At 46.8% G+C, this 27,704-nt stretch overlaps 10 non-coding genes and 2 pseudogenes across 10 annotated transcripts; 1 reads left to right on the top strand and 11 right to left on the bottom strand.

Annotated features, from left to right (window-relative positions):
* LOC138242774 (zinc finger and SCAN domain-containing protein 2-like) overlaps positions 1-27,704 on the top strand; it is a 587,776-nt pseudogene that overhangs the window by 248,571 nt on the left and 311,501 nt on the right.
* Positions 939-1,010, bottom strand: trnae-uuc (transfer RNA glutamic acid (anticodon UUC)). Its single transcript has one exon. It is a non-coding gene; the product is annotated as a tRNA-Glu (tRNA).
* Positions 13,687-13,805, bottom strand: LOC138216662 (5S ribosomal RNA). Its single transcript, XR_011180374.1, has one exon. It is a non-coding gene; the product is annotated as a 5S ribosomal RNA (ribosomal RNA).
* On the bottom strand, positions 14,343-14,461 carry LOC138245003 (5S ribosomal RNA). The gene has a single exon (XR_011193620.1). It is a non-coding gene; the product is annotated as a 5S ribosomal RNA (ribosomal RNA).
* LOC138243918 (5S ribosomal RNA) lies at positions 14,999-15,117 on the bottom strand. Its single transcript, XR_011192532.1, has one exon. It is a non-coding gene; the product is annotated as a 5S ribosomal RNA (ribosomal RNA).
* LOC138218138 (5S ribosomal RNA) lies at positions 15,655-15,773 on the bottom strand (annotated as a pseudogene).
* LOC138244903 (5S ribosomal RNA) lies at positions 16,307-16,425 on the bottom strand. The gene has a single exon (XR_011193518.1). It is a non-coding gene; the product is annotated as a 5S ribosomal RNA (ribosomal RNA).
* Positions 16,963-17,081, bottom strand: LOC138243916 (5S ribosomal RNA). The gene has a single exon (XR_011192530.1). It is a non-coding gene; the product is annotated as a 5S ribosomal RNA (ribosomal RNA).
* LOC138244902 (5S ribosomal RNA) lies at positions 17,619-17,737 on the bottom strand. The gene has a single exon (XR_011193517.1). It is a non-coding gene; the product is annotated as a 5S ribosomal RNA (ribosomal RNA).
* Positions 18,275-18,393, bottom strand: LOC138243915 (5S ribosomal RNA). Its single transcript, XR_011192529.1, has one exon. It is a non-coding gene; the product is annotated as a 5S ribosomal RNA (ribosomal RNA).
* On the bottom strand, positions 18,931-19,049 carry LOC138243914 (5S ribosomal RNA). Its single transcript, XR_011192528.1, has one exon. It is a non-coding gene; the product is annotated as a 5S ribosomal RNA (ribosomal RNA).
* On the bottom strand, positions 19,587-19,705 carry LOC138243912 (5S ribosomal RNA). The gene has a single exon (XR_011192527.1). It is a non-coding gene; the product is annotated as a 5S ribosomal RNA (ribosomal RNA).

Raw genomic sequence — 27,704 nt, 5'->3', positions numbered from 1 at the left:
AGTGGGTCTGTTCGATGCACAAAGAACGCTTTGATTAGCGTCAAAGGCAAGTCATTCCGAGTTGGTCGTCTGTGTTTTCCGTTCAGACGCGAAATGCTGAAATGATCTCTCGGCTCCTCGGTTGTCATTTCTGCTCCGTAAAGGAATCACAGCACGCGTCGGCTTCCAGCACGGTGGGTCGGGACATGATGCCGGGGGTCGGAGAGAGCGATGTCTTCCTCGTTAGTATAGGACCTGTCACCTGTCCCCACCTGTCACGCGGGAGACCGGGGTACATCAGGACGCGCATTGAAGTGAAAGCAGGATGCGCTGCGACATGCACTGTGCAGATCCCGCCACACTAAGAGGTGAGTGGGTCTGTTCGATCACAGCGCTAGGCGAATCCCCAATCCCCTTTTGTGTGTGGCGACAAAAGAAGGCTGTTTCTGCCCGGTTTCGAACCAGGGACCTTTTGCGTGTGAGGCGAACGTGATAACCACTACACTACGGAAACGGTGGTAAGACGTGCCCAGCGGCCCAGCGCTGAGCTTCGCCAATGCGATTCAGCTGCTTCCAGTGCCTTTATTGGAGTGCGCTGATGGACCGTGCTCTCTCTCCAGAGACCAGCACGCCTGTCATGGATGGAGCAGGAAAGGCGGCGCCACATTCTACAGCCCTCTCCACGCAATCGACGAAATCGGGCTACTGAAGTGGAGAAAATCGCCTCTCCAGAAAGTGCAAATACCATCTTGGAGAGTATAAATCCTATTGCCGAAGGTCAGCCCTGTCTACCAGAGTAACACTCCCACAGCGATGATCAGCTCGTCTCACATGCGAGAAGTTTCGGTTGGAAACAAGCGCCCCCTCTTCTCGCACGTTTTGCATGTTCGAGCGGTTTTAATGCGGCTCTTTCGTACACGGTGCTGATCTTTTGGAAAGCAGGAGGCAAAACGGACACGTTCCCATACCGGGAGTCGAACCCGGGCCGCCTGTGTGAAAACCAGGAATCCTAACCGCTAGACCATATGGGAACACACAACCCCGCTGTTCCGGGCATCATGCAAGCAAACTACATAAATATGAGAAAACACGCAAGAGAGCTGTCACTCAGAGTGTCGAAGGGTCGATGTATACTGGGTCTCAGTTGAAATGCAACGTCAGGACTTTTCCGAATTATGTCACACGAAGAGAGCACACCTTTTCCGCCCTGCCACGTGTGTCTCGGTAACTCGCCGTGATCGTATAGTGGTCAGTACTTTGCGTTGTAGCCGCAACCGAGTCACGGCAGAATAGGGGCGTCTGCTTTTACTACTTGTACGAATGAAGGCAAAAAAAAGCCAATCGATGTGAACGAACGGCGCTTTACAGAGGAGTACTGCCTGACTGGATTGTTGATGAACGACAGAGGCCACTCCGACCTCTTCTCGGTTTTCTTCAATGACTTACTAAGGATCTTCTACACATTCGCCCATGCAGGGGAAGCCAGTTACACCAAAGCAAACGCAGGAAAGTGCAATTCAAGCAGAGACCAGGAGGGACTTGTTTACACCGAGAGTGGTCGGAGAATGGAACAATGCGCCCAGCCCTGTTGCTGGAGCCGATTCTTGATGAGATCTTGGGCTCACTATGAAGCCCCCGCTGGATGCTAATCTTTCTGTTGTTCTTGCAGGTCCTGCGCTGCTTTTGAGCCGACAGAGCTCGTCCTGGTCTGTCGGCACAGCCCAATTGCAAATGATCGGCTCCGCGTCCAGTGTGTGATCTCCTGTTCAAGCCCAAGCGAAGACACAGTGAGCCTATCTGTCAATAATAGTAATACAGTGTGGGATGTCCTGTCCCAGTCTGAGGAACAAACAGTGAGCATGTCTCTCAATAATAATAATAATACAGTGTGATCTTCTCTCCCAGCCCGGGAAAAAAAACCGTGAGCCTGTTTCACAATAATAATAATACAGTGTGTGATCTCTTGTCCCAGCCTGAGGAACAGACAGAGAGCCTGTCTCTCAATACTAATAATACAGTGTGTGATCTCCTGTCCCAGCCTGAGGAACAGACAGTGAGCCTCTCTCTCAGTAATAATAATACAGTGTGTGATCTCCTGTCCCAGCCCAAACGACGACACAGTGTGCCTATCTGTCAATAATAATAATACAGGGTGCGATCTCCTGTCCCAGCCTGAGGAACAGTGTGCCTGTCAATCAATAATAATATTACAGTATGTGATCTCCTGCTCCAGCCTGAGGAACAGACAGTGAGACTGTCTCTCAATAATAATAATACAGTGTATGTCCTCCTCTCCCAGCCTGAGGAAAAGACAGTGAGCCTGTCTCTCAATAATAATAATCCAGTGTGTGATCTCCTGTTCAAGCCCAAGCGAAGACACAGTGAGCCTATCTGTCAATAATAGTAATACAGTGTGGGATGTCCTGTCCCAGCCTGAGGAACAGACAGTCAGCCAGCCTGTCTCTCAATAATAATACAGTGTGTGATCCTCTGTCCCAGCCTGAGAAACAGACAGTGAGCCTGTCTCTCAATAAAAATAATACAGTGTGTGATCCTCTGTCCCAGCCTGAGGAACAGACAGTGAGCCTGTCTCTCAATAAAAATAATACAGTGTGTGATCCCCTGTCCCAGCCAGAGGAACAGACAGTGAGCCCGTCTCTCAATAATAATAATACAGTGTGTTATCTCCTGTCCCAGCCTGAGGAACAGTGTGCCTGTCAATCAATAATAATATTACAGTATGTGATCTCCTGCTCCAGCCTGAGGAACAGACAGTGAGACTGTCTCTCAATAATAATACAGTGTATGTCCTCCTGTCCCAGCCTGAGGAAAAGACAGTGAGCCTGTCTCTCAATAATAATAATCCAGTGTGTGATCTCCTGTTCAAGCCCAAGCGAAGACACAGTGAGCCTATCTGTCAATAATAGTAATACAGTGTGGGATGTCCTGTCCCAGCCTGAGGAACAGACAGTCAGCCAGCCTGTCTCTCAATAATAATACAGTGTGTGATCCTCTGTCCCAGCCTGAGGAACAGACAGTGAGCCTGTCTCTCAATAAAAATAATACAGTGTGTGATCCTCTGTCCCAGCCTGAGGAACAGACAGTGAGCCTGTCTCTCAATAAAAATAATACAGTGTGTGATCCCCTGTCCCAGCCAGAGGAACAGACAGTGAGCCCGTCTCTCAATAATAATAATACAGTGTGTTATCTCCTGCCCCAGCCTGAGGAACAGTGAGCCTGTCAATCAATAATAATAATACAATATGTGATGTCCTGTCTCAGCCTGTGGAACAGAGAGTAAGCCTGTCTCTCAATAATAATAATACAGTGTGTGATCTCCTGTCCCAGCCAGGGGAACAGTGAGCCAGACTCTCAGTAATAATAATACAGTATGTGACCAACTGTCCCAGACTGAGGAAAAGATAGTGAGTCTGTCTCTCAATAATAATAATACAGTGTGAATTCCTGTCTCAGCTTGTGGAACATACAGTGAGCCTGTCTCTCTATAATAATAATATAATATATGACCTCCTGTCCCAGCCTGGGGAATATACAGTGAGCCTGTCTCACTATAATAATAATACAGTGTCTGATCTCCTGTCCCAGCCTGAGGAACAATGAGCCTGTCAATCAATAATAATACAGTATGTGATGTCCTGTCTCCCCCTGAGGAACAGAGAGTAAGCCTCTCTCTCAATAATAATAATACAGTGTGTGATCTCCTGTCCCAGCCTGAGGAACAAACAGTGAGCCTGTCTCAAAATAATAATAATACAGTGTGGGATCTCCTGTCCCAGCCTGGGGAACAGTGTGCCAGACTCTCAATAATATTAATTATAATAATACAACGTGATCTACTGTCCCAGCCTAAGGAACAGACAGTGAGCCTGTCTCAATAATAATACAGTGTGTGACCATCTGTCCCAGACCGAGGAAAAGACAGTGAGTCTGTCTCTAAATAATAATAATACAGTGTGGGATATCCTGTTCCAGCCTGGGGAACAGTGAGCCAGACTCTCAATAATAATAATACAGTGTGACCTACTGTCCCAGCCTGAGGAACAGACAGTGAGTTTGTCTCTCAATAATAATAATACAGTGTGTAATCTCCTGTCCCAGACTGAGGAACAGACAGTGAGACTGTCTCTCAATAATAATAATACAGTGTGTGATCTCCTGTCCCAGCCTGAGGAACAGTGAGCCTGTCAATCAATAATAATACAGTATGTGATGTCCTGTCTCAGCTTGAGGAACAGAGAGTAAGACTGTCTCTCAATAATAATAATACAGTGTGGGATCTCCTGTCCCAGCCTGGGGAACAGTGTGCCAGACTCTCAATAATATTAATAATAATAATACAATGTGATCTACTGTCCCAGCCTGAGGAACAGACAGTGAGCCTGTCTCAATAATAATACAGTGTGTGACCATCTGTCCCAGACCGAGGAAAAGACAGTGAGCCTGTCTCTAAATAATAATAATACAGTGTGGGATCTCCTGTCCCAGCCTGGGGAACAGTGAGCCACACTCTCAATAATAATAATACAGTGTGACCTACTGTCCCAGCCTGAGGAACAGACAGTGAGTTTGTCTCTCAATAATAATACAGTGTTATCTCCTGTCCCAGCCTGGGGAACAGACAGTGAGCCTGTCTCTCAATACTAATAATACAGTGTGTAATCTCCTGTCCCAGACTGAGGAACAGACAGTGAGACTGTCTCTCAATAATTATAATAATACTGTGTGAGCTCCTGACCCAGCCTGGGGAACATACAGTGAGCTTGTCTCTCTATAATAATAATACAGTGTGTGATCCTCTGTCCCAGCCTGAGGAACAGACAGTGAGCCTGTCTCTCAATAATAATAATTCAGTGTGGGATCTCCTGTCCAACTCTGAGGAACAGACAGTGAGCCTCTCTCTAAATAATAATAATACAGTGTGTGATCCTCTGTCCCAGCCTGAGGAACAGACAGTGAGCCTGTCTCTCAATAATAATAATACAGTGTGTGATCTCCTGTCCCAGCCTGAGGAACAGACAGTGAGCCCGTCTCTCAATAATAATAATACAGTGTGTTATCTCCTGTCCCAGCCTGAGGAACAGTGAGCCTGTCAATCAATAATAATATAGTATGTGACGTCCTGTCTCAGCTTGAGGAACAGAGAGTAAGCCTGTCTCTCAATAATAATAATACAGTGTGGGATCTCCTGTCCCAGCCTGAGGAACAGTGAGCCTGTCTCTCAATAATAATACAGTATGTGATCTCCTGTCCCAGCCTGGGGAACAGTGAGCCAGACTCTCAATAATATTAATAATAATAATAATACAGTGTGATTTACTGTCCCAGCCTGAGATACAGACAGTGAGCCTGTCTCTAAATAATAATATAGTGTGTGACCACCTTCTGTGGTCTGTTTCAAATCCGCCCGCGATGAGACACCGAGGAGAAATGAAGAGCCCCAGTCGTGCTAGAAAATCACCCGGGAAAGTGACTTTCAATGTAGGAAAAAAAAGTCGTTAGTAACAGACATAATATGTTTGTTTTGTTTTTTTAATCGCTGCGATGTGTGACTAAGCTCATACGACTAAGAGTTGCTCCCTTTGTCTAGATCTGGTAACCTGCTCGTCGCTGGTGGGCCAGATCGTGTCACCCGTCTCTACACTGGGGCATTAAGACCCACACAGACCGCAGGGTGAGTGCCCCCTGCTGGCCCCACTGAGAGGTCGTATCCCACCTCCTCCGCTCTCTGAGAAAAGCAGTATCTTCAGGCCCTGACATCCCACCCCTGCCACTCTCTGCGTAAATAAGTATCGTCAGGCCCTGACATCCCACCCCTGCCACTCCCTGCGTAAAGAAGTGTCGTATGGCTCTGACATCACACCCCCACCACTCTCTGCGGAAAGCACTGTCGTATAGCCCTGACACCCAACCCTCCACTCTCTGCATTAAGCACTGTCGTATAGCCCTGACACCCACCCCTCCACTCTTTGAATAAAGCAGTGTCGTCAGGGCCTGACATCCCACTCCCACCACTCTCTGTGTAAAGTAGTGTCATATGGCCCTGACACCAATCCCTCCACTCTCTGCATAAAGCAGTGTTTTATGGCCCTGAAACCCTCCCCTCCACTCTCTACATGAAGCAGTGTTGTCAAGCCCTGACATCACACCCCCACCACTCTCTGTGTAAAGCACTGCTGTATGGCCCTGACATCACACCCCCACCACTCTCTGCGGAAAGCACTGTCATATAGCCCTGACACCCACCCCTCCATTTTTTGCATAAAGCAGTGTCGTCAAGCCCTGCCACTCTCTGCGTAAAGAAGTGTCGTATGGCCCTGACATCCCATCCCCACCACTAACTGTGTAAAGTAGTATCGTCAGGCCCTGACATCCCACCCCTGCCACTCCCTGCGTAAAGAAATGTCGTATAGCCCTGACATCCCACCCCTCCACTCTCTGCATAAAGCAGTGTCGTCAAGCCCTGACATCCCACCCCCACCACTCTCTGTGTAAAGCAGTGTCATATGGCCCTGACATCCTAGCCCCGCCACTCTCTGTGTAAAGCAGTGTCATATGGCCCTGACATCCCACCCCCACCACTCTCTGTGTAAAGCACTGTCCTATGGCCCTGACATCACACCCCCACCACTCTCTGCGGAAAGCACTGTCGTATAGCCTTGACACCCACCTCTCCACTCTCTGTGTAAAGCAGTGTCATCTAGCCCTGACATCCCACCCCCTCCACTCTCTGAATAAAGAAGTGTCGTATGGCCCTGACACCCACCCCTCCATTCTCTGCATAAAGCAGTGTCGTCAGGCCCTGACATCCCACCCCTCCACTCTCTGCATAATGCGGTATCGTCAGGCCTTGATATCCAACCCCCGCCACTCTCTGCGTAAAGCAGACATGTTACAGACATTTACAACAAAGACATATTATAAAATATTGACATATACTGTAGGCGGCTGGAGCATTATTGGGAGACAGACTCACTGTTCCTCAGGCTGTGACAGGAGATCACATACTGGGCTGCCAGATCAACTGAGTTCCCTCCTCCCTCTCCCAGTAGGATTGGGACCCGTTGTGATTCTGGCAGGTGTGGGAACTCTGGGATTAGATTTCTGAATTTCGGGAAGAATGTTTCTCTAATCCCAGAGTATCTGTCACAGTGCAGTAGGAAGTGCACCTCTGTCTCTATTTCTCCCCGCTGGCAGTGGGAGCACAGCCTGTCCTCTCTGGGCAGCCAGGTCTGCCTGTGTCGCCCAGTTTCTATGGCCAAGTTGTGGTCACTGAGCCTGTACTTCGTCAGGGTCTGTTTCTGTTTGTTATTTTTTATTTTGGTCAAATATTCAGCTAGTGTGTATTGTCTGTTTAAGGTTCTGTAGCATTCCAGTTTATGTTGTATTTGTGTGTGTGTGTCCCAGTGTGTGAGATATTGCTGTTTGATCTGTGCTGTGATGTGCTTGAGTCTGGGTTGTGGTGCTCTAGCAGTGCTGTCCTGAGGCTGGTTAGTGTCGGTGTCACTCACTGCGAGTGTGATCTCAGCAGAGTCTCTGTACTCTTGGGACACTTGACTCACCTGTCTCTCTCTTTCTCTCCCTGTGCTGTCCCTCTCCTGCCCCCTCTCTCCCTCCTCGGACTCCAGCTGGAGGAGGTCCAATCACCACCTCCTGTGAGACAGAAGAAAAAGAAGGTGGGTAATGCTCTGATCCTCTCTTTACTCCTGTCCAGTGTCCAGTCAGTGTGTCTGTATGAACCCCTCTCTCTCTCAGTGTAGTGTTCATGTACTGGAGTGTCCAGTCAGTGTGTCTGTATGAACCTCTCTCTCTCTCAGTGCAGTGTTCATGTACTGGAGTGTCCAGTCAGTGTGTGTGTATGAACCCCTCTCTCTCTCAGTGCAGTGTTCATGTCCTGGAGTGTCCAGTCAGTGTGTCTGTATCAACCCTTCTCTCCCAGTGCAGTGTTCATGTACTGGAGTGTCCAGTCCGACTCTTAATGTGACTCTCCTGTCTCTGCTTCAGAAGCGCTGGTGCGTCTTTTTAAACTCTCTGAGCTGCGTGTCGGTGGAGACAGATGATCAGGACGAGCCGATGGAGGCGGCGGAGACCGTGGGTCAGGAGAGGAAGAGCGAGGGAGAGGAGGAGCAGGCTGCCGGGAAGGACAAGAAGAGGAAGAGGAGGTGCAGGTGAGCAGACAGGGGGGCGCCGCCCGGTCGTGTCTGTGATTCAAGGAGGAGTCTCCTCTTGCTGTTTGATGTCATGGTGACGTCTGTGTCTGTGTCCCTCACACCTGCAATAACAATATTCTTTCCAGGTTCCTTTCCTGGTTCTGTGCCTGCTAAGATCTGGACTGGACTGGACTGAATTGGACTGGACCGGAGCTGAGGGACCCAGACGACTGGACTGCAGCCTAGGGACCCCAGACTGGACTGGACCGGAGCTGAGAGACACCAGACTGGACCGAAGCTGAGGGACCCCAGACTGTGCTGGACCGAAGCTGAGGGACCCCAGACTGGACTGGACAGGAGCTGAGGGACACCAGACTGTGCTGGACCGAAGCTGAGGGACCCCAGTCTGGACTGAAGCTGAGGGACCCCAGACTGTGCTGGACCGAAGCTGAGGGACCCCAGTCTATGCTGGACCGAAGCTGAGGGACCCCAGACTGTGCTGGTCTGAAGCTGAGGGACCCCAGACTGGACAGCACTGGAGCTGAGGGACACCAGACTGGACTGGACTGGAGCTGAGGGGCCCCAGACTGGACTAGACTGGAGCTGAGAGGCCCCAGACTGGACTGGACCAAAGCTGAGGGACCTCAGGCTGTGCTGGACCGAAGCTGAGGGACCCCAGACTGGACCGAAGCTGAGGGACCCCAGTCTGTGCTGGACCAAAGCTGAGGGACCCCAGACTGGACCGAAGCTGAGGGACCCCAGTCTGTGCTGGACTGAAGCTGAGGGACCCCAGACTGTGCTGGACCGATGCTGAGGGACCCCAGTCTGGACTGAAGCTGAGGGGCCCCAGACTGGACTGAAGCTGAGGGGCCCCAGACTGGTCTGGACTGAAGCTGAGGGGCCCCAGACTGGACTGATGACCTTTTGTTAAGCATCAATAAACATTTTTTTAAAAAAAATCTGTTTAGCTTTTGTTTTTTTCCCTCCCCCCCCCCCCCAAGGTTGCTGCTGGGAGAGGTGTGAGTGGGGCCAGCAGGGGGCGCTCTCACCCTGCAGTCTGTGTGGGTCCTGATGCCCCAGTATAGTGACGGGGGACACTGGACTGTAAACAGGCGCCGTCCTTAGGATGAGACGTAAAACCGAGGTCCTGACTCTCTGTGCTTGTTAACAATCCCGGGGTGTTTCTGGAGAAGAGTAGGGGTGTTATCCCAGTGTCCTGGCCTGATTCCCCCCCTGGTCTTGACCCATCATGGCCTCCGTATCACCCCCCTCTCTGAACTGGCTCCACCCCTCTGCTCTCCTCCCCACTGAGAGCTGCTGTGTGCTGAGCGGACTGGAGCATCATCCAGGTAGGGGCTGCACACTGGGGGGGCTGGAGGGGATCCCCCTGACCTGGGAGGAGCTCTGAGTGGAGAGTCCAGACTCATTAATTATTATTATTATTCGTGCTGCACTGGGCTTCAGTCCTGGCAGTGAGAGGGGGACTCTGTGATCAGTACAGATACTTATGACTGTCTAATAATACACGATACAAATGGAAAACAGGGTAGCGCTGTAGTCCCTTTGAAACGTTTTGAACTGCCAGAAGAAGTTTTCACAACCCGGACTCGTGAAGGTACAGGTCTTCTCCCTTCGTCCGGAGTAAGGTGAGAGGTCACCCCCTTGGGGCGCAGTATCCCCGATGCACCCCCCCACCACCACCCAAAACGACACACACTTCTGTGACGATTGGGAGACCCAGGTTCGACCAGCCCCTGCGGTGGAGGAAACGACCCGCTGGAGAGAACACGCAGACTCCACACAGAAGGGTCACCTCGGCATTTATTCCAACAGCAAAACAACACCAGAGAGAAACGGTCTCCGAAAGATAAGCGCACACCGGGAAAAACACGACGGGGTCATTACAAATGGGAATAGGAGTTCTTTTTTTCTTTTACGGACGTTGTATCGTGTCCTGGTGATTTCTCCCGTTTCGAACGGAGTTTAATGTCGCGTTTCTACTTTATTAGAGAGAGGCACTGAACTTTGGGGAACGTGACATCCACCCAGTATTACTAGTAGGTTGATAAATATAAATGTTCTTTTTCCCCCCGTATGATACCTCGCGAAATATAACGATGGCCAACTCCTTAAGTCGAAATTTAAACCCTTCTCACGCTACAAGACAGTCCGTCAACATCGCCACGGCCCGAAGCGCGACCTTCGGTATGACGTTGGCCGAAGGGGGTGGGGTAAGTACGTCAAAGCCGGGGGAAGCCCCTATCACGTGAGAGGGGTGCGGCGGGCGACGAGCCCCCGGGGGCGAAGAGAAGTTGATTTGCGTGGGGTGTGGAAACACTACACGACCGGGCAAGCGAGCCGTTTTTTTTTTTGTTTTGTTTTTTCCAGAACATCAGAACAACCGCAGAGATTACCATCGATCCACCTCCGGACGTTTCCTTTTTTGTCCTCTTTGGCCCCCAAAATAAAAAAAAAAACTGGGATCCATCGTGGCGTTGCCAAATTAAAACGTCAACCACTTTTCGGGCTTTCGTGCTGTCCATGATGAAACCGTCATGGTTGTGTAAGCATACGTTACGTCACAGACAGGCGGCGCTCAGACGTGAGGAGTGTCGTTACGTTTTTGAAATGGCACGTCAGACAAGATCTCTGACAAGATCTCCGAAAAACCCAAACCTGTAAGATTCAATTTCAATTCAGTTTTTTTATATAGCGCCTTTCACAACAAGAATGCCCCAAGGCCCCGAACAAAGGAGTTGTTCCACACCCCCGCCACCCTCTGTGTACAGTAGAGCCCCCTGTACTGACTGGAGGAGCTCACCCAGCTGTGTCTGGAGAGAAGCCGGGGTATCGGCTTCAACCACAGGGCTGGGCGGCTTGTTCCTCACCCCCACCCCCTTCTGTGTACAGAAGAGCCTCCTGTCCTGACTCCAGTAGGAAATGTCACCTGGAGGCAACACACCGGCTTCTTTTAACAGATCACCTCGGGAATCGGGAACAACGGAGCTGTGTGCGGCCGTCTGTACAGAGGGGTTCAGCGCGGGGGGGCTCCGGGCTCGGGTCTGGACCCGGGGGGCTGTCTGTGTGGAGTCTGCATGTTCTCCCTGTGTTCTCCGGGTCCAAAGACAGGCTTTTGGGCTAATTGGCTTCTGGGAAAACTGGCCCTGGTGTGTGTGTGTCCTGTGATGGAGTGCTGTCCTGTCCAGGGTGTGTGAGTGAGTGTGTGTTTGTCATGTGATGGACTGGTTCCTGTCCAGGGTGTGGCTTCTGGGAAAACTGGCCCTGGTGTGTGTGTGTCCTGTGATGGAGTGCTGTCCTGTCCAGGGTTTGTGAGTGAGTGTGTGTTTGTCATGTGATGGACTGGTTCCTGTCCTGGGTGTGAGTGAGTGTGTGTGTCTGAGTGTCCTGTGAGGGACTGGTGTCCTATCCAGGTTGTGTGTGTGTGTCCTGTGAAGGACTGGTGTCCTGTTCAGGGTGTGTGAGTGTGTGTGTGTGTCCTGTGAGTGACTGGTGTCCTGTCCAGGGTGTGTGTGTGTGTGTGTGTGTGTCCTGTGATGGACTGGTGTCCTATCTAGGGTGTGTGTATGTCCTGTGATGGACTGGTGTCCTGTCCAGGGTGTGTGAGTGAGTGTGTGTGTGTCCTGTGATGGACTGGTGTCCTGTCCAGGGTGTGTGAGTGTGTGTGTCTGTGTGTCCTGTGATGGACAGATGGTACCAAGCCTGGACACCCATGAGACACTGGCTTCCTCAGAAGACTCTCACGGAGGGCACACTGTCCCTAACCCGGGTCCAGAAGAAACTACAGTGATCTATAATTCCTGCGCCTCGGAAGGGTTTATGACGTCTATGTCCGGCGCCCGCGCCCGTGGACCGGCGGTTTGGCGTCGTGCTCCGCAGCTCGAGCTTCGGTGCGAGGCAGGGCGCGAGGGAGTCGATGTGGCTCCGGCGCCATCTTTGCTGGTGAGTCAATTGTGACCGTTGCGGTACAATAAACCATCAATAAACCTTTTCCCACCCCGTCCAGTATTTCTGTCGCGGCCCACGTCCCTTACAATCGACAAACTATAAAAAAAACAGTAGCCCTTCGCAACATTACACGCCATTTTTTGTATTTTAAACGTCCGCAAGTGAATTTTATTTGAGGTCCCTCAGAATTGTGACAGAAATGTCAGTGAACCACAATAAAAAACGAAACTTTTTTTTAAAGGCGGTTAATGGATTTTCTGAGTAACCGTGTAGCAACTAACGTAAGGAAAAAAAAGTTGTCTTTCCCTACGAAGACGTTTTGGTACAGGACTTTCTTTAAATATCAGTTGTGCATAGCGTTTTACAAAAAGTTGATGATGATCTTGGAGATAATTGCAAAGGAAAATTGAGATAACTACCAAAACATTACGTGTGAAACGACAGGACAGAACTTTGAACCCACAAAGAAACAAAGGTATGAAATATTGCCTCGTCATGGGGGGTTGATAATTGTAGTAAGTGTTCCTAATTTTCGTAAAGAAATGTATATTATGGGAGACACACGTGAGATTTAGTGTATATACGTTTCGTATTGTGCATATATACGGGGTTAAAAAGTGGAATGAGTATGATTATAAACTCGTGTGTCCTATAATCAGATAATTTTTGAACAAGCTTTGATTAGACAGGTGAAAAACAACATCAGATCCTTTTTTTTAATATATTCACACGTCTGAATATCAGCTTCTCCCCTCTGGCCAACATTTCAGGGCTCCCAGGTGTAGATCCCAAATTGAAACAAATATTAATTTGTTACCCAGTTAAACAGTTAATAGAAGTGAGTGACCAGGGTAAATAAAGGTGGGTCAGTGTAAACTGTTTATTCTGGACCAGACTTCATCATGTGTGATATGTCATGACTTCTTATATTAAGTTTTATCTTTATATTTAGTTCTACATGTGTAATAGATGCGATGTGTGTCCATAAAAAGGTTTCTCCAGGGGAAAATCAAGTTCGTTTTAAAACCGTGTTTCCTTTTTAGGGTACGTTTGCATTCCAAGTGTGGGGTTTTTGCCTTTTTATCATATTTTGGATGTGAATCCGTGGTATTTTTGCTGAGACAAGTTGCCTTTCTTATACGCGGAGGGATCTGCTCGTGAGATGTCCGCTTGGTCCATTTCTGAGCTCAGTATAAGGTGTAGAAAGCATGACTGTCATCATAACCCGCTTCTCACCCAGGTGTGGAATAATGTTGTGACTATTGCTTCAGCAATAACATGCTGATTGCATGTTTCTAGATGGGTATAACAGAGATCTCAACTACTGAGGGGCCTTATTAATAAAGTCTCCACAGCCGAAGCGCTGTGTCTCTTTTCAGCTGGCGATAAACCTTTCCTCGATCCTTTGCGGACTTGTTAAACTGTTCCTGATCAGAATAAAAAACGCTCACGCTAATACACAAGCACCCGTGTCTCGCCAAAGCTGACAAATAAACAGACGGACAAGCCGCACTGCACGTGTGAACAGGGGAATGAGCGAGCGAGCGGGGATAGGGCGCCTCCTGCGCTTAAAAGCTTACAGCACCTGGTATTCCCAGGCGGTCTCCCATCCAAGTACTAACCAGGCCCATCCCTGTTTAGCTTCCGAAATCAGACGAGATCAGGCGTGCTCAAGGGGGTGTGGCCGTAAGCGAGAGCAAGGCTCGCTGGCACCCTTCTTATTGAGAGGACAGCTCCGTCACCTCTTTTACGACGCTGCTTTTTTTCCCTTGCGTTTTTCTCTTCTTCCCACGTTCTCTCTCTTCACTGCCTTCGTCCCCGCTCTATTTCACTTCAGCCTTTCACTCTTGCTTCCTTCCAATGAGGACGGAGCTGTGGGAGAAAGGGCGCTATAGAGGATCGCTGTGGAGAGCTGCTGCTGTGCTTTGACATCTGAGCTCTGTGGAAAACGATCTCAATACAATTCTGAAAAACGCGACTCTCCGAACGCCAGCCGAACAAGTCTCCACAGCCGAAGCGCTGTGTCTCTTTTCAGCTGGCGATAAACCTTTCCTCGATCCTTTGCGGACTTGTTAAACTGTTCCTGATCAGAATAAAAAACGCTCACGCTAATACACAAGCACCCGTGTCTCGCCAAAGCTGACAAATAAACAGACGGACAAGCCGCACTGCACGTGTGAACAGGGGAATGAGCGAGCGAGCGGGGATAGGGCGCCTCCTGCGCTTAAAAGCTTACAGCACCTGGTATTCCCAGGCGGTCTCCCATCCAAGTACTTACCAGGCCCATCCCTGTTTAGCTTCCGAGATCAGACGAGATCAGGCGTGCTCAAGGGGGTGTGGCCGTAAGCGAGAGCAAGGCTCGCTGGGACCCTTCTTATTGAGAGGACAGCTCCGTCACCTCTTTTACGACGCTGCTTTTTTTCGCTTGCGTTTTTCTCTTCTTCCCACGTTCTCTCTCTTCACTGCCTTTGTCCCCGCTCTATTTCACTTCAGCCTTTCACTCTTGCTTCCTTCCAATGAGGACGGAGCTGCGGGAGAAAGGGCGCTATAGAGGATCGCTGTGGAGAGCTGCTGCTGTGCTTTGACATCTGAGCTCTGTGGAAAACGATCTCAATACAATTCTGAAAAACGCGACTCTCCGAACGCCAGCCGAACAAGTCTCCACAGCCGAAGCGCTGTGTCTCTTTTCAGCTGGCGATAAACCTTTCCTCGATCCTTTGCGGACTTGTTAAACTGTTCATGATCAGAATAAAAAACGCTCACGCTAATACACAAGCACCCGTGTCTCGCCAAAGCTGACAAATAAACAGACGGACAAGCCGCACTGCACGTGTGAACAGGGGAATGAGCGAGCGAGCGGGGATAGGGCGCCTCCTGCGCTTAAAAGCTTACAGCACCTGGTATTCCCAGGCGGTCTCCCATCCAAGTACTAACCAGGCCCATCCCTGTTTAGCTTCCGAGATCAGACGAGATCAGGCGTGCTCAAGGGGGTGTGGCCGTAAGCGAGAGCAAGGCTCGCTGGCACCCTTCTTATTGAGAGGACAGCTCCGTCACCTCTTTTACGACGCTGCTTTTTTTCCCTTGCGTTTTTCTCTTCTTCCCACGTTCTCTCTCTTCACTGCCTTCGTCCCCGCTCTATTTCACTTCAGCCTTTCACTCTTGCTTCCTTCCAATGAGGACGGAGCTGCGGGAGAAAGGGCGCTATAGAGGATCGCTGTGGAGAGCTGCTGCTGTGCTTTGACATCTGAGCTCTGTGGAAAACGATCTCAATACAATTCTGAAAAACGCGACTCTCCGAACGCGAACCGAACAAATCTCCACAGCCGAAGCGCTGTGTCTCTTTTCAGCTGGCGATAAACCTTTCCTCGATCCTTTGCGGACTTGTTAAACTGTTCATGATCAGAATAAAAAACGCTCACGCTAATACAGAAGCACCCGTGTCTCGCCAAAGCTGACAAATAAACAGACGGACAAGCCGCACTGCACGTGTGAACAGGGGGATGAGCGAGCGAGCGGGGATAGGGCGCCTCCTGCGCTTAAAAGCTTACAGCACCTGGTATTCCCAGGCGGTCTCCCATCCAATTACTAACCAGGCCCATCCCTGTTTAGCTTCCGAAATCAGACGAGATCAGGCGTGCTCAAGGGGGTGTGGCCGTAAGCAAGAGCAAGGCTCGCTGGCACCCTTCTTATTGAGAGGACAGCTCCGTCACCTCTTTTACGACGCTGCTTTTTTTCCCTTGCGTTTTTCTCTTCTTCCCACGTTCTCTCTCTTCACTGCCTTCGTCCCCGCTCTATTTCACTTCAGCCTTTCACTCTTGCTTCCTTCCAATGAGGACGGAGCTGCGGGAGAAAGGGCGCTATAGAGGATCGCTGTGGAGAGCTGCTGCTGTGCTTTGACATCTGAGCTCTGTGGAAAACGATCTCAATACAATTCTGAAAAACGCGACTCTCCGAATGCCAGCCGAACAAGTCTCCACAGCCGAAGCGCTGTGTCTCTTTTCAGCTGGCGATAAACCTTTCCTCGATCCTTTGCGGACTTGTAAAACTGTTCATGATCAGAATAAAAAACGCTCACGCTAATACACAAGCACCCGTGTCTCGCCAAAGCTGACAAACAGACGGACAAGCCGCACTGCACGTGTGAACAGGGGAATGAGCGAGCGAGCGGGGATAGGGCGCCTCCTGCGCTTAAAAGCTTACAGCACCTGGTATTCCCAGGCGGTCTCCCATCCAAGTACTAACCAGGCCCATCCCTGTTTAGCTTCCGAGATCAAACGAGATCAGGCGTGCTCAAGGGGGTGTGGCCGTAAGCGAGAGCAAGGCTCGCTGGCACCCTTCTTATTGAGAGGACAGCTCCGTCACCTCTTTTACGACGCTGCTTTTTTTCCCTTGCGTTTTTCTCTTCTTCCCACGTTCTCTCTCTTCACTGCCTTCGTCCCCGCTCTATTTCACTTCAGCCTTTCACTCTTGCTTCCTTCCAATGAGGACGGAGCTGCGGGAGAAAGGGCGCTATAGAGGATCGCTGTGGAGAGCTGCTGCTGTGCTTTGACATCTGAGCTCTGTGGAAAACGATCTCAATACAATTCTGAAAAACGCGACTCTCCGAACGCCAACCGAACAAATCTCCACAGCCGAAGCGCTGTGTCTCTTTTCAGCTGGCGATAAACCTTTCCTCGATCCTTTGCGGACTTGTTAAACTGTTCATGATCAGAATAAAAAACGCTCACGCTAATACACAAGCACCCGTGTCTCGCCAAAGCTGACAAATAAACAGACGGACAAGCCGCACTGCACGTGTGAACAGGGGAATGAGCGAGCGAGCGGGGATAGGGCGCCTCCTGCGCTTAAAAGCTTACAGCACCTGGTATTCCCAGGCGGTCTCCCATCCAAGTACTAACCAGGCCCATCCCTGTTTAGCTTCCGAGATCAGACGAGATCAGGCGTGCTCAAGGGGGTGTGGCCGTAAGCGAGAGCAAGGCTCGCTGGCACCCTTCTTATTGAGAGGACAGCTCCGTCACCTCTTTTACGACGCTGCTTTTTTTCCCTTGCGTTTTTCTCTTCTTCCCACGTTCTCTCTCTTCACTGCCTTCGTCCCCGCTCTATTTCACTTCAGCCTTTCACTCTTGCTTCCTTCCAATGAGGACGGGGCTGCGGGAGAAAGGGCGCTATAGAGGATCGCTGTGGAGAGCTGCTGCTGTGCTTTGACATCTGAGCTCTGTGGAAAACGATCTCAATATAATTCTGAAAAACGCGACTCTCCGAACGCCAGCCGAACAAGTCTCCACAGCCGAAGCGCTGTGTCTCTTTTCAGCTGGCGATAAACCTTTCCTCGATCCTTTGCGGACTTGTTAAACTGTTCCTGATCAGAATAAAAAACGCTCACGCTAATACACAAGCACCCGTGTCTCGCCAAAGCTGACAAATAAACAGACGGACAAGCCGCACTGCACGTGTGAACAGGGGAATGAGCGAGCGAGCGGGGATAGGGCGCCTCCTGCGCTTAAAAGCTTACAGCACCTGGTATTCCCAGGCGGTCTCCCATCCAAGTACTAACCAGGCCCATCCCTGTTTAGCTTCCGAGATCAAACGAGATCAGGCGTGCTCAAGGGGGTGTGGCCGTAAGCGAGAGCAAGGCTCGCTGGCACCCTTCTTATTGAGAGGACAGCTCCGTCACCTCTTTTACGACGCTGCTTTTTTTCCCTTGCGTTTTTCTCTTCTTCCCACGTTCTCTCTCTTCACTGCCTTCGTCCCCGCTCTATTTCACTTCAGCCTTTCACTCTTGCTTCCTTCCAATGAGGACGGAGCTGCGGGAGAAAGGGCGCTATAGAGGATCGCTGTGGAGAGCTGCTGCTGTGCTTTGACATCTGAGCTCTGTGGAAAACGATCTCAATACAATTCTGAAAAACGCGACTCTCCGAACGCCAACCGAACAAATCTCCACAGCCGAAGCGCTGTGTCTCTTTTCAGCTGGCGATAAACCTTTCCTCGATCCTTTGCGGACTTGTTAAACTGTTCATGATCAGAATAAAAAACGCTCACGCTAATACACAAGCACCCGTGTCTCGCCAAAGCTGACAAATAAACAGACGGACAAGCCGCACTGCACGTGTGAACAGGGGAATGAGCGAGCGAGCGGGGATAGGGCGCCTCCTGCGCTTAAAAGCTTACAGCACCTGGTATTCCCAGGCGGTCTCCCATCCAAGTACTAACCAGGCCCATCCCTGTTTAGCTTCCGAGATCAGACGAGATCAGGCGTGCTCAAGGGGGTGTGGCCGTAAGCGAGAGCAAGGCTCGCTGGCACCCTTCTTATTGAGAGGACAGCTCCGTCACCTCTTTTACGACGCTGCTTTTTTTCCCTTGCGTTTTTCTCTTCTTCCCACGTTCTCTCTCTTCACTGCCTTCGTCCCCGCTCTATTTCACTTCAGCCTTTCACTCTTGCTTCCTTCCAATGAGGACGGGGCTGCGGGAGAAAGGGCGCTATAGAGGATCGCTGTGGAGAGCTGCTGCTGTGCTTTGACATCTGAGCTCTGTGGAAAACGATCTCAATATAATTCTGAAAAACGCGACTCTCCGAACGCCAGCCGAACAAGTCTCCACAGCCGAAGCGCTGTGTCTCTTTTCAGCTGGCGATAAACCTTTCCTCGATCCTTTGCGGACTTGTTAAACTGTTCCTGATCAGAATAAAAAACGCTCACGCTAATACACAAGCACCCGTGTCTCGCCAAAGCTGACAAATAAACAGACGGACAAGCCGCTCTGCACGTGTGAACAGGGGAATGAGCGAGCGAGCGGGGATAGGGCGCCTCCTGCGCTTAAAAGCTTACAGCACCTGGTATTCCCAGGCGGTCTCCCATCCAAGTACTAACCAGGCCCATCCCTGTTTAGCTTCCGAGATCAGACGAGATCAGGCGTGCTCAAGGGGGTGTGGCCGTAAGCGAGAGCAAGGTTCGCTGGCACCCTTCTTATTGAGAGGACAGCTCCATCACCTCTTTTACGACGCTGCTTTTTTTCCCTTCCGTTTTTCTCTTCTTCCCACGTTCTCTCTCTTCACTGCCTTCGTCCCCGCTCTATTTCACTTCAGCCTTTCACTCTTGCTTCCTTCCAATGAGGACGGGGCTGCGGGAGAAAGGGCGCTATAGAGGATCGCTGTGGAGAGCTGCTGCTGTGCTTTGACATCTGAGCTCTGTGGAAAACGATCTCAATATAATTCTGAAAAACGCGACTCTCCGAACGCCAGCCGAACAAGTCTCCACAGCCGAAGCGCTGTGTCTCTTTTCAGCTGGCGATAAACCTTTCCTCGATCCTTTGCGGACTTGTTAAACTGTTCCTGATCAGAATAAAAAACGCTCACGCTAATACACAAGCACCCGTGTCTCGCCAAAGCTGACAAATAAACAGACGGACAAGCCGCTCTGCACGTGTGAACAGGGGAATGAGCGAGCGAGCGGGGATAGGGCGCCTCCTGCGCTTAAAAGCTTACAGCACCTGGTATTCCCAGGCGGTCTCCCATCCAAGTACTAACCAGGCCCATCCCTGTTTAGCTTCCGAGATCAGACGAGATCAGGCGTGCTCAAGGGGGTGTGGCCGTAAGCAATAGCAAGTCTCGCTGGCACCCTTCTTATTGAGAGGACAGCTCCGTCACCTCTTTTACGACGCTGCTTTTTTTCCCTTGCGTTTTTCTCTTCTTCCCACGTTCTCTCTCTTCACTGCCTTCGTCCCCGCTCTATTTCACTTCAGCCTTTCACTCTTGCTTCCTTCCAATGAGGACGGGGCTGCGGGAGAAAGGGCGCTATAGAGGATCGTTGTGGAGAGCTGCTGCTGTGCTTTGACATCTGAGCTCTGTGGAAAACGATCTCAATACAATTCTGAAAAACGCGACTCCCCGAACGCCAGCCGAACAAGTCTTTAAGTGGAAATCTAATAAGTAAATTGATTCTTAAAATGTAGAGAGCTTTGCAAAGAAATATATTGGGGCTTTTAGATAATATATTTCAAGGATGTAATTGCTGTGCTACAGTACGTGCAAAATTTTAGAAAACAGTGCGTCAACAACATACACTGTTTAGGTTACGTTAGAAGACAATGTACCAAAACAATATATGCTGTCTGGGTCGTTAGAATTAGCTGAAAGTAACTGATAAGCTTTGAATAACATATCTAGTGCTTCTTCTTTCGCTTTTTGATGTAATCTGTTTTCTCTTAGGGAAAGTGGAAGTTTTAGAATGGAGAAAGCGCTGAGCTTTTTTACAGCGCAACGTCTTATGAAAACCCTGTACTGCTTGTAACAAATTGAGTCTCTGGTTGCTCCCAATATTGAAATAAAGACCTTACTCAGGTGAGAACTCTCTCTTGTGGCTTCCTTGATAGTTATATTTCCATGACACCGGTTTTAATGTCTGTAGATTGTATCTTATTTTTATTTTTTGTTTTGTTTCATGTTCATATTATGTGTTTTCACCCAGTTGACTCCAGTTAATAACAGTTCACCCAGTTAATAGCCACTTTTTATGCGCGAAAAACGGGTGATCTTTCTATCTCGTGATCAGCTTAGTATCTTTCTGTAAGTTTTTTTCTTCTTAATTAAACGTTTAAAATACATGAATTTCATAAAGACAACACACGTTTCGAACAGAAAAAAATCATATTCTGTTCTCTTCCTGGTATGTATAACAGATCAGCAGGTCTTATTTTCCCAATTGCTTTTTTCCACTGTATTTATCATAATGGCTAGCCAATGTCCTCTCTTAGCTAGGTAATGTTACTTGTGGATGTGCTTCTGCGTTGCGTAGAAGCACATGTATCCATAGAAAGTGTATTATACTACTATTTGAGCTACAGTACATAAAAATAATTATATCGTTATTAATTTCTTTAGGTACGTGATTCCATATTATATTCCCTATTAATCAAATTCTAAAAGTATGCTTTTGTTTACTCCGATAACGAGCACATTCACAGAAAATGTGAATATCTTATGACTTTTCACAAAGTATATAAAGTTAAGATGGTCAGAAGGAGCATGTAAAAACGTTTCCGAAACGTGGTAAAATCTTACTACATGTAAGACTTTGATGCTTAAAATGTTTAGGAAGAAAGTGGAATACTGGTGTGTATTTTTTCTTTAAACTACCAATACCAGCCATATACAGTTTACACTATATGTTTATGTTCCTAAATTAATATAGTTTATGGTGGTGTATCGTGGTTGTAGAGGTTTGATGGGTTTACTGAGACAATTATTAATTGTAGCAGTAATCACGAGGTTGTTCGTTGTGGCTTTTAGAAAATCAATCGTCAGAACAACTAACAACGCACACACACGGGTTCAATACACGAGATACATTTATTAACATAAATTGTGCACCAAACATATACTAGTCTGCCTGGATATGAGCGGCAGACCTTACTGTGAGGGTTATCAATATACAAGGTATATAATCTCGAAGAGATGCAAACACAAAGATACACAGCAGAGAATATATGTCAATATATATCGTTCGGTTACCAAATCGCTAATCAGTGTTATTACCCACTGTTACTCTAAACTCGGAAGTAAATACATTACTCATGAATTAAATTGATAACAACTTTTTTTGAGGTACAACTGAATTCTCGAGACAGAATGTAGAACATGGGGTTTACTTATCCACTGTGTATGGATTTGGAATCTCCCGGCACGAACACCAAACCAGCTGACAAGCTCTGTTGCAGCCTCTGTTCCAGCAGTTGTCCAATGGGCGTTGTCCCGGCGTCCTCTGGCTACCAGTCTGAATCCATCAAGAAGACAGGAATTCTAATATTGCCGTCTTGTGTACAAAATATTTGTTCAGCTCTAACGTCTGTGTGCGTTGACAAGGCATCTCAAAAGGAGGTATTAAATAAGAAAATGATCCTTTCTGTTACCATTCCTGTGGTTGGAGCGTTGTTTCACCCTTTTACGTTCTACAATATTTACAGACAAGGTTTTATCACTGGAGTTGTACAGAACAAGTGTGCATCAGTCCATGAAAATCATCAGTACTGCTGTTTTTCTATGCATAGTTTAATCAAGAGCACTTAAAAGATGCAAAAGATGGATTGTGGTCTGTGAGCACCTGCACATCTTCGGAAGTTCTCTATGTCGGGGGTGTAGCTTAGTGGTAGAGTGCTTGTCTTACATGTATGAGGTCCCAGGTTCAATCCCTAGCATCTTCAAGTGCTTTATGTTACTGTGCTCACATCGCAGTCTTCTGTCAAGTGAGAACTCTTTGCTCGTGTTCATAGAGAGCCAGGTTTACACAATTAAACTCGAAGTGCTACAGTGTTCTCTGCAGTTTTAGATGTACCTCCAAAGCATTTAGTTCTGTTAACTACCAAAGAATGTGAACTAATTTAAAGTCACATTCAGGAAATCCAGAGAACGTCTTCACACTTGTCGTGGCTGTTGCAGAAAAACCTCACCCGGGATTTCCTGAGAGATCATTCACCGAGCGAGTCCTCCCTCTGGATTCCGCACTGAGCTGAAAGCTGCGCGAATTCCTCACTGCGTGTCCTGTACTGTGTAGCACAGTGAGAAGAATGCCTTGAGTTCTTTTCCGTATGTGAAGGAAAATGCAAAAGAGCATGAAAAGTATTGATGGAATAAAATATCCATGGTACAACTCGAGAAAGAACTGACGGACAAAACAATGCCATTTGATGATTACAAGAGAAACACAACCGTCCGAATATGGGCTTGGATCCTGAACGCTTGTGTTAAAAGACAAAGCAAAGGATATAACCTGTAAATGTCTTCATGTCTTACAGTTTATGAAATAACACAATTTCTTACTTTCTTGATAATTTCTTACTATTGATAGATGCTTTTTTTAATTTTAACAGAATCACAATTACAGAAATTTGGGGTTAAACTGTTATTCACATATTCTAACGAAGAGAAACGTTAGTGTCTTCCGGTGTGTGAGCCCATTTCTCAAATAAGAAAAAAATAAGTTATATAAATTGAATTATTCTATTTTGTAGGCTTGCATAGTCTTATTCATATTTCAGTTAAACCTTTTCTTCTGTAGTAATTTCATTTGATATTGTATTAGTCCTGATTTACAATTTTTGGACATGGTTCATCTTAAATCATTTGTATTTAGTTTCAGTTTTGGAAAATCGTGCCCAGAAGCTACTAAAACTGGTAATGTTTGCATAATGTGTAATGCAATAGTAGCATTTTGGGTGGGAAAACAAAAGGTATTTCTTGGTATTAATCCTAACACTTCATAAGCGGTGTTCGAGGATTTCTCGCTTCAGATAAAGCTGTCACTACATCATAGATTTTTACTCAATCAATATCAGCAGTGTTATCGCTACCGAACGCTAAATATAGATCCTGGCAATACTAAGGAAGCAATCAATTTATACATTTTGATCATTGATATTGAGGAATAATATTATACAAATTGTGGTTTTCTGTTAATTGCCAATTTTATTGTAATTACATCTTCGTTTACAGATGTCTTGCATGTATCACAAGGTATAATAGTCGCCGTGTGTCCTCAGCTAAAATGTTTTAAAAAGTACAACAAAAGTACAATATGCTTAACAACATTTATGGTTATATCTATATTAAAATGAAGGTAAATATACCAAGATATTAAAAAAACAATTGTACAGTCCTAATCTCATAATGCTTGTGAAGTTTTCCAATAAATCTGAACTGTAATTTTGAAATATTATTGCTGAGAATGGAAAGAGAATACAAAGATCAAAATCAACGAGTGAAAATACGAAAGTAGTTCATTAAACTGAGTTTCTTCCCTGAAATGATTTGATTTGCTTGCAAAGTACTGAGCAGCTTTGAAAGGATCGCGGGAATCAAATATACAGATGGGTTCAGAGTGTGCTTTCCAACTTTTGTTTAACATTTGTCTTTGATAGGGCAGAGTCGTCTTCACAATCTGGGTTACATAAACAGGAGTGACATCAGTACAAAACAGCTTTCCTTCTTGGGGAACAACAGTTGTGTTCCATATTTCTAACTATTTTGGTTTCTGTGGTTATAGCTGTGACCTTGTGGCGCAAATGTAGCATGCCTGACTCCACATCAGAAGGCTGTGTGTTCAAATTATGTTTTTAGTTTTGAAATGCTGAAATGCTTTTAGTTTTTCAGGTTCTGCTCGTCCTGAACACGGAATTCACACCATGTAGTTGAGTTCTATCTGTACACCACATAGATAATCTAAACAAAATAGAGCCCTACTGGACATACAGTTAGGATCTCCCACAGCGAATACCCTTGAACACAAGAGAGAAGGCACAGTTCACATCTGCGAAACATCACATCTGTCTTTAGAGACAGCTACATCAGAGAATGGAATCCCGGAAGTTTCAAATAACTTCTTTTAATACAGGTTCAAGCAAACCTGAAAGTTAGGGAGTTTCTGGACACTTTTGTTTTATTAAAAAGTGTCTGAAGCCTGAAAATGTAATTTGAAAAAAAAACGCTATTGGACATTAGCAGGTACTTTTTGTAACGATTTGCTATTTCATGCTGGAAAACAGAGGAAACAGACCCAATGTTTGCTTTCAGGTGCGGTTCATTACATAATAGACATCTATTACTGAGGAGCTTGAATAAAATTTACACAAGCAAGGTAGAAGTCGAACCTACAATCTTATGATCTAAAATCAGATGTGTTATTTATTAAACTGCTGGTATTTCACATAACCTGAATTCCCCCATAGTGTGCTCAGCGTCGCTACTAGTAATATAACGCCCTGTCTAAAATTTCAAAGTGAGAAACATGTGTTTTCTGATTTTTTATGAGTTTTAAAATATAATCTCTTTAAATCAGACAAAGGGTTTATGTTTCGCACTGAAATTCCAATTGATTGAGAATTCAAAGAAAGACTGTTTTCTTCCACAACACCGTATATTTATCACATCCACCAGACTCTTCAACTTCTCCAGACCTTGCTGGGTGAGCATTTGCTCCTATAAATCAGGTCACGTATCATGTTAAATCACTTCTTCTCAACACAACATTTCCCGGTCCACGTTTTCTCTATGAAAAAAAGACATTTTTCCCTTGCACGATTTCTCATTTTTTATCAAAGCGGACAGAAATAAAAAAGAAGAAGAAATAGTGTTGCAAAAGAACTCTGTTGCCCTTGGGAGATGTCAAACGCATTGGACATGAAAAATGCCAGATAAAAGCCAATTCTCTTAGTTTCTCGTTGTCGGGGCTGCTACTGTATGTAAAAGAGGCCATTTGCTCTGAGAGCAGGTTCAGCGCTTTCTGAATGCAGATGTCTCAGAGCGATGTGTCCAAGTGGCTGTAAAAGGGGTTGGATGTCATGTCACCGTAGCTTAGTTGTGTCACGACCACCAGGCAGTCAAGACCAAAGCGTAAGCGAGCTAATCAGACCCAGCAGCGGGTGATTATTAACAAACGCCGCCGCACGAGTTAAACCACCTGCGCACACTCATTGCGGTGCGCACTGCTATTTAAACCATCTTCACCTGCTTCCCACTGCTCGGTATTGAGTCTACTCCTTGAGAGCTCTACCTGGCGTTTTTCCCCGTACCTCGTTTATTCTGGATTTTGGATTCCCCTTCTGCCTTTTCGACTTTGCACCTCGCCTCTCGACTCGGACTGTCTGCTACCGGTGAACTTCCTGGATTACGACTTGCCTTTCGCCTTTTGACTACGACCTTGCCTCTCGTTCTGGTTTGTTCGCCTGCCTCATCTATCACCCGTGCCTGCGTCTGCACAGGATCCGTGTATCTTCTCACCAGGGGTTCCTAACAAGTTGGTTAAAGTCCCTCTTTATTAAACAAAAGAACTGCGGTTTGAATCCCAGCTGTGTATTTCTTCCTATCTTGTAGTACAGAACGTACCATTTTGGGCACTCACAAAGGGCTTGATTTCGTTAAATGCATGTGTTCATTTCCTTTCTGGAAAACTTGTTTTTGATTAAATTCACACAGCTTGCGAAACATGAAATTCAGTTCTTGGTTATCAGTGCAGAAGAAATATTACCGGCCGGCAAAAAGAACGGTAAGAGATTTTTTTTTTTGGGGGGGATTCGAGAAAATTCTCCACCAGTCAGTGTCTGTGGCCCGATCGGTTAGTGCATTTGGTTGTTATCCAAAAGGTTGGTGGTTCAAGTCCAACCAGGGATGGGTTTCTTTTGTGATGTAAACATTGTTTTCGCATAGGTCGATTGGATTTTTGAGCTAAACCATAGCTATTTTAATATTTGTAGAAAATGCGACTGTTCAACACGTGTCAAAAATGTCCAATAATGCCCAACATCGCAACTCCCCAGAAAACCATATTCACCCAAGAAAAATGATCGTTGAATCGTCATTTATACTCCCGTCACATCCTCTACTGAAATATTTTAAAAATACAATGCAGATTTGTTTGAGAACTTGACAAGCATTGTTTTGTTAGCACTGTGCAGTTGGATTTTAATATTTTGACATATTTACCTTAATTTTAAACTGTAAACACTGTACAATCTATTGTAATTGTGTTGTAATATTAAAATGTTAGCTGAGGATGCAAAGGGGTGAAAGGGAAAGGCCAGAGGGTACAGTAACAACAAGGTTAGGATTGGTGGAGGTGTTGATGGTTTTTCTCTGTAGAGGATGATTGAGTTTTTTATCCTTCTCTGAAGTGAGAAACTGGAAGAGTTGGGAGTTGAGAGATCTGATGAGGTTAGTTATAAAAGGAAGTTGATGTGGAGCTGTTAGCTGTAAGAATTCCTTAATGTCTTTGATGTTGTCATCAAAGAAAAACTGCAGTCAGCAAAGCTAAAAAGAAATGTATCTTTGCATACTGCCCTGTCTTTCTAACACCTGAAGAAGGCTCCACGGCCAACACGTTGTTTCCTTTCTTCTCTTTTCAGCATGGAATAACCTTTTACTTGTTCCTTTGCAGCCTACGCATGCTGACGCAGCTACTCACCTGATATTTAACATTCCTATAATCACAAATATGAATGTCCACTGTGGGTATTTTTTCCATGGTTATTTATTCTGTCATTGAAGCATATTTTATGTCATATCGAAGTGTCATAATCACTGAAATTTTTTTATTTAGAAAGTAAGAAAATGATAAATCACTATGAATTGCATTTAGCCTGTACTGATCTAGATTTTCTATATACTTTAACATGCCATGTTCACAATGTCACAACTGAAATGCAACAGTGAAGTGTTGTAATGTACATAGTGTCGGAACATTGAGATGTTTTGGTAATGAGGAAGGAGGGACATGCCATGTTCACAGGGTCATATTTAAAAACGGCACAGTAAAATTTCCTAAAGTTCAGAATTTTGATAGTCTGTTCAATTGTCTCTCACACCTCAATGTCAGACTTTTTAGATATTTTTATAACCAGGGGGTAGGTTTATAGCAAGAAGCAGAAAGTGCCATCACCTGTTGCTCATCCTCGGTTAACTATATATTATCATATGCCATGTTCTAAATGTCCCATTTATATTAGAATTTCTTGTAAAATGCAAGATTTTAAGACTTTTTATGATCAGAAGGTAAGGTCGTGGTAAATATGCAGAAAGTGCCTGTGAACTTATGTTTTGCCTTTGTCTTA

Source organism: Lepisosteus oculatus, chromosome 14, assembly GCF_040954835.1.
Source record: "Lepisosteus oculatus isolate fLepOcu1 chromosome 14, fLepOcu1.hap2, whole genome shotgun sequence".
Classification (NCBI taxonomy): Eukaryota; Metazoa; Chordata; class Actinopteri; order Semionotiformes; family Lepisosteidae; genus Lepisosteus; species Lepisosteus oculatus.
Note: the sequence above shows the minus strand (reverse complement) of the source record. Positions and strands in the feature narration are given on the sequence as shown.